Source organism: Centruroides vittatus, unplaced genomic scaffold, assembly GCF_030686945.1.
Source record: "Centruroides vittatus isolate TY-2023 unplaced genomic scaffold, ASM3068694v2 contig_651, whole genome shotgun sequence".
NCBI lineage: Eukaryota > Metazoa > Arthropoda > Arachnida > Scorpiones > Buthidae > Centruroides > Centruroides vittatus.
Genome location: NW_027122405.1, coordinates 879139 through 887899, shown reverse-complemented (window position 1 = coordinate 887899; position 8761 = coordinate 879139). Strand labels below are relative to the sequence as shown.

The following is an 8761-nucleotide window of genomic DNA, read 5'->3' as shown; positions in this document are numbered from 1 at the left end:
AATAATCGTTAAAAAATTATTTTATTTGATAAATATAGCTGCAGGAAGTGTTATTTCATTTAACAAGGCGTGAAATTTTACACCCGCAGTCTAAAGCCGAGGGGAGCTAACTTACCGCATCTGTTCAAATATAACACAATATTTATGATTTTTATGCTAAAATACGAGGGGACCGAAAAAATCGTATGAGAAACAAATTTTAATGAGTAAAAAATGAAAAAAACCTGCTGTCATAGAAAACATCCAATACAGTTTTAAAAAATTTTACAGGAGTCAATTATGTTCCAATTTGATTGAAATTTTCATATACCGCACAAAAAAAGACCGACCAAAAACAGGTTTGACTGTATACCTAATTCGTACATAGAACTATTAATACTTTTTATTAATTCATCAGGCATTCACTTACACGTATGTTTCTGGAAAATAAATAAAATCGAATGTGAAGGAGTGCACGTAAAAGTTGCAACCCCATTCTGTTCCGTAACACCATTGTCAAACTTCTTGGCTTACAGGAAAGCGGCGCTGAACGTTGGACGTACACGTTTTCGCGTTTAAAAATTCGGCCTCAACCTCGTTGATGGTTCATACTTCGAACGTTTATATATCATTACATGTAAATATGCATGTAATTTCAGAGATGAGGAAACTTTCTGTTTTGTTTACTATATTTTAGTGTATATTGTTTTATATTTTAATTATCTCAGTTTTATTTTAGTACTTGTCTGTTAATGAGACCACACCAGTCAATTTCAATAGCTTCTTGTAAAGAAATCACTATTTTATTATATATATAAGACATTTACAAGAAGCTGACGTTGGCAAACAGTTACAATTGTTTTTGATAAAATTTGTAAAAATTAGGCCCTAGTAACCATGTTTGGTACTATTCCGTATAGCATAGCACTTTCCATTAGTCATTTCTGTTTACAGATGCAATTTTTTTTTTTTTCTTATTTCTTTCTTTCTAGGATATCATTTAACTGGAATTTATATTAAATTTTCTTTAAAAAACAAGCTATTATAAACTAAAAATTCTCCTGTCAAGCATGACTAAATACTTACTGGAGCTATCTTTTCTTAAAATTTAAATTTAATTAAATCAATTTAAAATTACGCCATTTGACAAAATATTTAAAAATGCAACTTAATGAGAAAAATTTCCCGCTAACCTTTAAGATTTTTATCTTGAAGCCATTCTTTCCGAAAGGACCGAGAATACTTTGTCCATCTACCCCATTTTAATACCAATAATAAATAAATTATAAAACTTATATAAATTATACTATGTATAAAAACAAAACGACTAGACAGGACACAAGTATTACCGTTCTAGACGCAAAACAAAGGATGAAATAATTTGTGTAACCAGCCCAAAATGTAGCCAAGTCAAATTTTTGTAGCCCAAAAAGTAGTCAGTGCGCCAAATGCTTTTTTTAACGCCAAACTGAAAAATAAGTAGCCTAATTTGGCGCAAAGTAGCCAAATCTGGCAACGCTGCATTGTGGAAGAAACGAGTTGGGCGGAAGCAAAGCACTTGTCGCAAATTAGCAGATGATGTATCTGTTCCGTCGATAGCTCAGCTGGTAGAGCGGTGGACTGTAGTGGTATAGTTATCCATAGGTCGGTGGTTCAAATCCGCCTCGACGGACGTGATTTTTTTCACTTCCGTCGTCAGAACTCATGAGAATCAATTCGCAATTTCGCGATTCGACTAAATATGCAATATTTGTGATAAAACTGTTTTTTAATCATGTTTGTTTGCGCTGTGATTTTTTTCACTATCATTCCTTGTACAGAATTATTATTGCACTCCAGATTTAGCGTATGTTGATTGTTTTGCAATAGTATTCATATCTGCTTTATATCATTTCCATTAGTCAGTTATTATAGCACGATTTACATTTTGGAATTTTCCTGTTAAATCGTTATAGTTGAGTCTCAAATTTAATTATTTATTCTTTCGTTTAAAGATAAGCAGCGTCAAAACCAATATTTTAAATGATACGCAGGCTATTTTAAGCTCTGTATACATTTTCAATATAAATAAACTAGGTTATAAATTATTCGTTTTGCAAATTTTAAAATTAAACACAATAAAAGTTTGTTCTTTATGTATAATGGAAAATTGTGAAGAATTCCTGAGTATCGTCCTTTTAATTTTGGCTTTCGTTCTTCTGACTGTCCTAGATGGCATTGACCGAGTATAAATAAAAATTATTCTACCATTTCAGCTGGAAAAAAAAAGCTTTTGATCAATGTATCTTTCGCTACTAACATATGGTTGCGAGACTTAGAACCTAACAATGAAAATCAAAGAGCAGCTAAAGTCAACACAGCACCGCGTGGAGCGTAAAATCCTTGGAATAACAGAAAATCCGAAGATAAAATCAGTGGCCAGTGGTAAGAACAAAAACTCGACTAATCGACATATCACTTGTACTGTACATGGTAAAAGCAATGAGCAATTGGGGTGGACGTACTGCACTGTGTAGAGATAACAGATGGTCACGCATAATCAGAGAATAGAGAGCCTTTGATGGTTGAGGTGGGAGAAGGCCCAAAAGATGAAGATTAAATCTACCGCCGGAAGACAGTGGATGCAAAAGGTAAAGGGTAGAAGCGATTGGAAGCGTTCGGGAGAGACTTTCGTCCTCAAGGACTGAACACATTTGACAAAAAAATGAAAAAAAGAAAAATATGATATTTACTTTTCTAACCACTTAAAAGAAATTTTGAACAAATAAACTAAATTGTTATGTCCTTCAAATCCAACATTTACCAGAGTTCAAGAATTACTCAGAAACAATTAATTCACAGATGTTTTATTTATATGTATTTCGGATCGAAAATTTCTTGCTGATCCCTCTTCAGTGTACAGATCATAAAAATTGTTTTATAAATTTACAGTTAAAATTTGTAACAAAGATATAAAATCAATAAATAATTTACAATAGATACAATCTGTGATAGAACAACACGAATAATTCACATTCATCGAAATCAACTACAGGAACAATCACAAAAACAATCATCTTGCACCGCGTAGCATTCTTTTATACGACGTCATTCCAAACGTCATCTATTAACATCCCACTATTTAAATTAATTAAGTTATCATTATTTATAATCGCTATATGTTCTTTAAACTTTCTTAAATATGCATTAGAATTTTAATATTATTTTTATCAACTGTACTATTAGTTTCATTGCAATGCATGAATCAAGGTTTTACTGCATATAGGTTTTTATTATACTTATTTGCCATATTAACTTTTATATTTATATAGGCTTACGCTATTTTATTATTTAAAGTCTACGTGTCCTATATTATACACAACTCTATTATTAGTACTTATTCTTTTATCTGTTATCTGTAATAAGCAATGCCGTCAACATAGATTCAATAAATGTTCCCGTACTAATTCTATCATTTTGCTCAAAAACTAGTCATTTATATTAAAATAATCACTTTGTTAAAAATTATCTAATTAAATTAATTACCCAATCCGTTAATTTTAGCTTTTAATTTATTATTTCTGCCATTTTCCGTGTGGTAAAACGTATACTTATCGTGTCTGAAACAATTAATTGATAATTATTTTCTTTTAACACACTGTAATATATGCAAATGACCTAATATTTTTATTAGGGCATCTGTATTTTTTATTGAGAAATGTTAATTACTATAAGTAAAATACAAATTGACGTACTGTTATAATTTAAGTGTCTAAAAAATTAAGTTTTAAAAATATGTTTTAAATATGGCTAACAAGTTCCATAACGAAGAAAATAAGTATATTCAGGACATATTTTTTCTTACAGACAATCGCTGAAATTGGAGCATTCATACTTTCTGTTGACGAACTTCCGTCGAAATTATCATTATATTAATTTATGTTGCGTTGTTGTCGACCTTTTTCAGCACATTTAAATCATATTTTAAAGCATTTTTTGAGCTTATCGGTGGCCTAGTGGATAGAACCACTAAACAGTGGTACGTTGGTCGCTGATTCCCACCTGATCAACGGGCTGGTTGTGTAGTTTCCCAGATCTTGCGTCTAATACCTAAATAAGGATTAGTTTTCCATGAAAGTCCTCCCGGGAATGAATTTATATATATTAAACATTTGAATTATATAACTTGCTAATCCTTTACTTATAAAATAGCAGGGATGCGGCGCGACATGCCACTAACTTATGGCGTACCACACATGAAACTATAAACATGAAATAACGCTAAAAGTTATATACATGATATAGCCTGAATTAAATTCTTTTTATGTTTTAGTATGGATTGTATTTGTTTTCATTACAGTTAAATAATTATAAGGATCTTTAAGCATCTACAGGAATCAATATGTAGGATCGTCCATAAGTTATGTAATGCTATTTTGATACTTTTCAACTACCAACCCACTCCCTGTAACGTTCCACACAAGCCCACCCTCAAAATTACGTGACAGAATGAAGTGTATCGTTTCAAAAACCCAGAGCTATGGAGTCCTGCATTTTAAATTTATTTTAGTTTTTTTATTAAACGAAAGAAAATTTATTATATATTTATTAATTTTTTAAAATATTTTATATTTTGTTATAATTCATTTATTTTAAATACAAAATGCATCAATTTAATTTATTAAATATGTAGTGTTCTTTGTAGTGTTTGTGTTTAGTAGTTAAATTATTTTGACCCAATTGAATTTAAATATTTTTGAATTATTACTTTATTATCCTTAAATAAGTACTCTATTTTTCTAGTGAGCCGAACTGATTGATCAGAGTTCATATTTTTCTTTTCTGAACAAGGGGCTGAAATAGCTAGATCGCATATTTTTTTAGTTGGACTAAATTTTCTGGATGGGTAAAATTGAAGTGCAAACGCTGTCGAATATATGTAGATGTATAATTTGATCGTCCCCTTTCTCCTCTTATTAAATATTTGTTAAAAATTAATTTTTTATACAAATAAATATTAATGTAAGTTAAATATTAAAAATACTAACTACGAGGCGGTTTTTTTTTCAAACTCCGTTGGTCCATAAAACAAAGACAAGTGTAAATAACAAAATGAATTTATTTCCAAAAGTTAGGTACAAACATGGTTACTTTTCGACATAATCACCGTGAAGATTGAGACATTTGTCATATCTGTGGACGAGCTTTTCCATCCCCTTGTCATAGAATGTCGTCTCCAGTGAATTAGCCTTAACAACGTTGTTTTGAAGATCGTCATTAATTCATTTGTCTCAAACCTCTGCCCTGCTAGCCACGTTTTCAGTTCAGGAAAGAGGTGAAAATCTCCACACATTAAAAAGTTTTAAGCCGGGTTGAAGTCTTCACCACCTTTCAACACCCCGTATAGCCCCGTATAGTGTATAGCCCCGATTTAGAGCCGAGCGACTTCCACCTTTTTCCTGAACAGGAAAAGTGGCTAGGAGGGCAGAGGTTCGAGACTAATGACGATCTTCAAAAAAAACGTTAGGGTCCATCTCGAGTCATTGGCGGCAACATTCTATGACAAGGGGATGGAAAAGCTCGTCCACAGATAAGACAAATTCCTCAATCTTCACGGTGATTATGTCGAAAAGTAATCATGTTTGAATCTAACTTTTGGTAATAAATTCCTTTTCTTATTTACACTTGTCTTTTTTTATGAATAATCGGAGCTCGAAGAAAAAACAGCCTAAGTATAAAAGTAGTTGGATAAATGCCCGGGGTTCCTTTTAGAGTGCAGAGTAGAGTACTCCCCTATGAGCGCCTCTGCACTCCATAAAATGACTTGGTATTTAATTTTGCCGGAGTCGGGAGTCGGAGTCGAGTGTTTTTCTACCGACTCCGCAGCCCTGTCAAAAACGGCCAACTTCACATTTTTTGGATTTGAAACATAAGGACTGTAAATGTAGCTAATTTTGAAACTAATCTCCAATTTTCATTTGCCATTTTATCCCTTCTTTCTGTTTTGTGGCTAGTTTAGAAATTTATTACAATCATCATTAAAAAGAGAAGAAAAATACGTATGTGCTTAGATGAATTTTAAAACATGGACTTAAAACTGTTTGCCTCATATCCTAGATCGACCCTCTTAATTTCATTAAAGAATAATACACAACAATGATTACAGAACATTACGTTATTTTATTAATTACGTACAAAGCAGTGACAAAACAATACGATTCGGCATGCAACCTTTCAGAAACAAATATAAAACATTGTGAAAACAAAAAAGTAGCTTTATAACACTGTATTGTATTTTTTAAACAGTAAACTTTGATAAAATACATGTTTTTCCTTAATATAAAAGAAATGTAAAGGAATAAATAATTTATTTGAAAATGTTTGATACCGTTATAAATTAAGGTTCAAACCAATTGATTTGCTTTCTCTTCCTGTGATAGTGCCTGGTTCCTCTTACATCTCCGAATTTCTAAATTTACTGCTGCAATGAACATTGACTCGCGACTAAACGCTACACACGAACAACTTGTAAACATTATTCGATAAACCTTGATATTCTCAACTTTCTTCAAATATAAATTGTTATAGACTATTGATTATCAAGAATTTGATAAATAGACCGTGTTATTTTCTGCCCTTATCGATTAAACAAGTATAAATTAATGTTTTATATTTGTATTATGTTATTAATTGTAATTTAAGACTAACGAGACATTAAAATAAAAAATTTTATATATGTACTGTACAACAATGTTTTATTCTTAAGGGAAGTTTTACTAATCTTAGCTTCTAAACAATAAACAAATAAATTTATTACCGTCAATTTTAAATATATGTTTTACAAAAGCTGTCTCAAGCTAACGATTTTTCTTCATTAAGAAGTCTAAATATTTCTTTATATAAGAGTTATAAAATAAATAACTGAACAAAACTAGATATGAGAAATAAATAACAAATATATATTCCAAAACTTCTTTCGGAGAGTCGCATTCGTATCCATTTATAAGAAGCCAATATACCCAAAATGTGAGTAGAACTCCCAATGCCATTTGGGTTATTTGTAGTGATGTAATAAACATTGCAATTTTCATAGGAATCTTCACATTCATTGATTTTATCGTAAAATATGTATACATGAATGAATGAACGATAATATTTGCGTAGCAAAGTAAACAACCGAAGGATGCTTCTCTATAAGCAGCGTACCACATTCCGATGAAAGTAGCTACGTGGTGATACCAGTGCAGAAATAACAACTTTCGTTTTCTCAAGATAATCAAGAATGTGTCACCCAGTTCCCAGACCTTCGTGCCAAGAAATAAAGTTCCCCAGAATATTAACTGGGGGGTTTGTTCTACAAGAGATTTATTGCATACGACATGATATAACGGAAGACGCGTTAGCGTAAAATATAATTCAGGAACCCCTCTGATCATCATAAAAAAACTTAAAACTGCAAGAATTCCGTTCCAAATTATGGATGCCAAACGAAGATCGAATGCAGGTCGAGTTTTCATACGTTGTTGAATGAAATATATAAGAAACAGATATATAATGGATATGTAAATGGAAAAGTGCCAATATCTTCTGAAGAAATTTCTTGCATCTTCCGGATTGATAATAGTTTCAAATTGATAATGAGGAAGCGGAGATCCAGACAAATTATATTGTTTCATCTTTTATTGTAGATTTTCTAAAAATAATTAAATTCAAATGTTATATTAATGCATCCAATATATTTATATTATTTTTATTATTACTTTACAATATAAATATCACATAAAAATGGTATTAAAACAAATAAATGGCAATACGTTTAAATTAAAAAGAATCTAATTGTGTCTATACATTGAAACTCGTAATAATTAAAATAAATAAGAAATATTTAATTAAAATATTTACCAGAAATATATAAACCGGAATTTTTTCTGGATGAGATATTGGTTAAATGATTATGACTGCACTATAAAGATCTGAAATCTTAAGTGCTGGAGAACTATTTCATATGTAGGCTTAATTAATGCGATATATGTTTGAAAAAGCACTATAAACTTGATTTGACTTTCAGAAATATAATAATCGTGCTCGACTTTTAGTGTAAAATAAACTAAAACATGATCATAAATATTTTTTGAACAAAAATAGAAAAAAAATTCGTAAATTTATAATTTTATTAGCAATGTTTATTGGATTTTCATGTTCTATCCAGTGCCGTAACTACTGTATAATTCTGAAAAAATTTTCGGGGAACCTACAAATAAAAATAAATCCGGCAACGAGTTGCGTAACTTTCCCTGCAAAAATGTTAAAATTGTGTGTGGCGCCATCTGTTATGAAATTTTATTAAAAAGTTATTACATTATTAATTATTATAAAATGACAAAAAGCTTAATTTTGAGAGTAGGGATGAGTTTTATAATAAAAAGAGTTGTAAATGTTAATAACGAGTAAAATCTTTATTAAATTCGATTCCACCCGAGATATGACACGCGACACCCCTCTATCTCCCCATCCCTTCGACCTTTAACCACCAAAATTTAATAGCATCAATACCCCTAATATACAAACCTCCGTGCAAAATTTCAGAAATTTTCAGCAGAAGGTACAAGTGTAATTAAACTTCAAAGTAGATGAAAAAATTCTCCTCCGTACACCCCTCACACACAAACATCCATACATACGGAAGAAAACGCAACTTTTTTGCATTTCTCGATTTCAAGGTTTCCTAAAATTATATACTCAATTACTAGTAACTCATATAAAATTCTATTTATTTATTTTTTATTTTATTTTTTTGAAAAAT

General features: G+C 30.7%; 1 non-coding gene across 1 annotated transcript; it reads left to right on the top strand.

Annotated features, from left to right (window-relative positions):
• The first annotated feature begins 1568 nt into the window (after nt 1-1568).
• TRNAY-GUA (transfer RNA tyrosine (anticodon GUA)) lies at nt 1569-1651 on the top strand. The gene is given in 2 exon segments: nt 1569-1605; nt 1616-1651. It is a non-coding gene; the product is annotated as a tRNA-Tyr (tRNA).
• The last annotated feature ends 7110 nt before the right edge of the window (nt 1652-8761 follow it).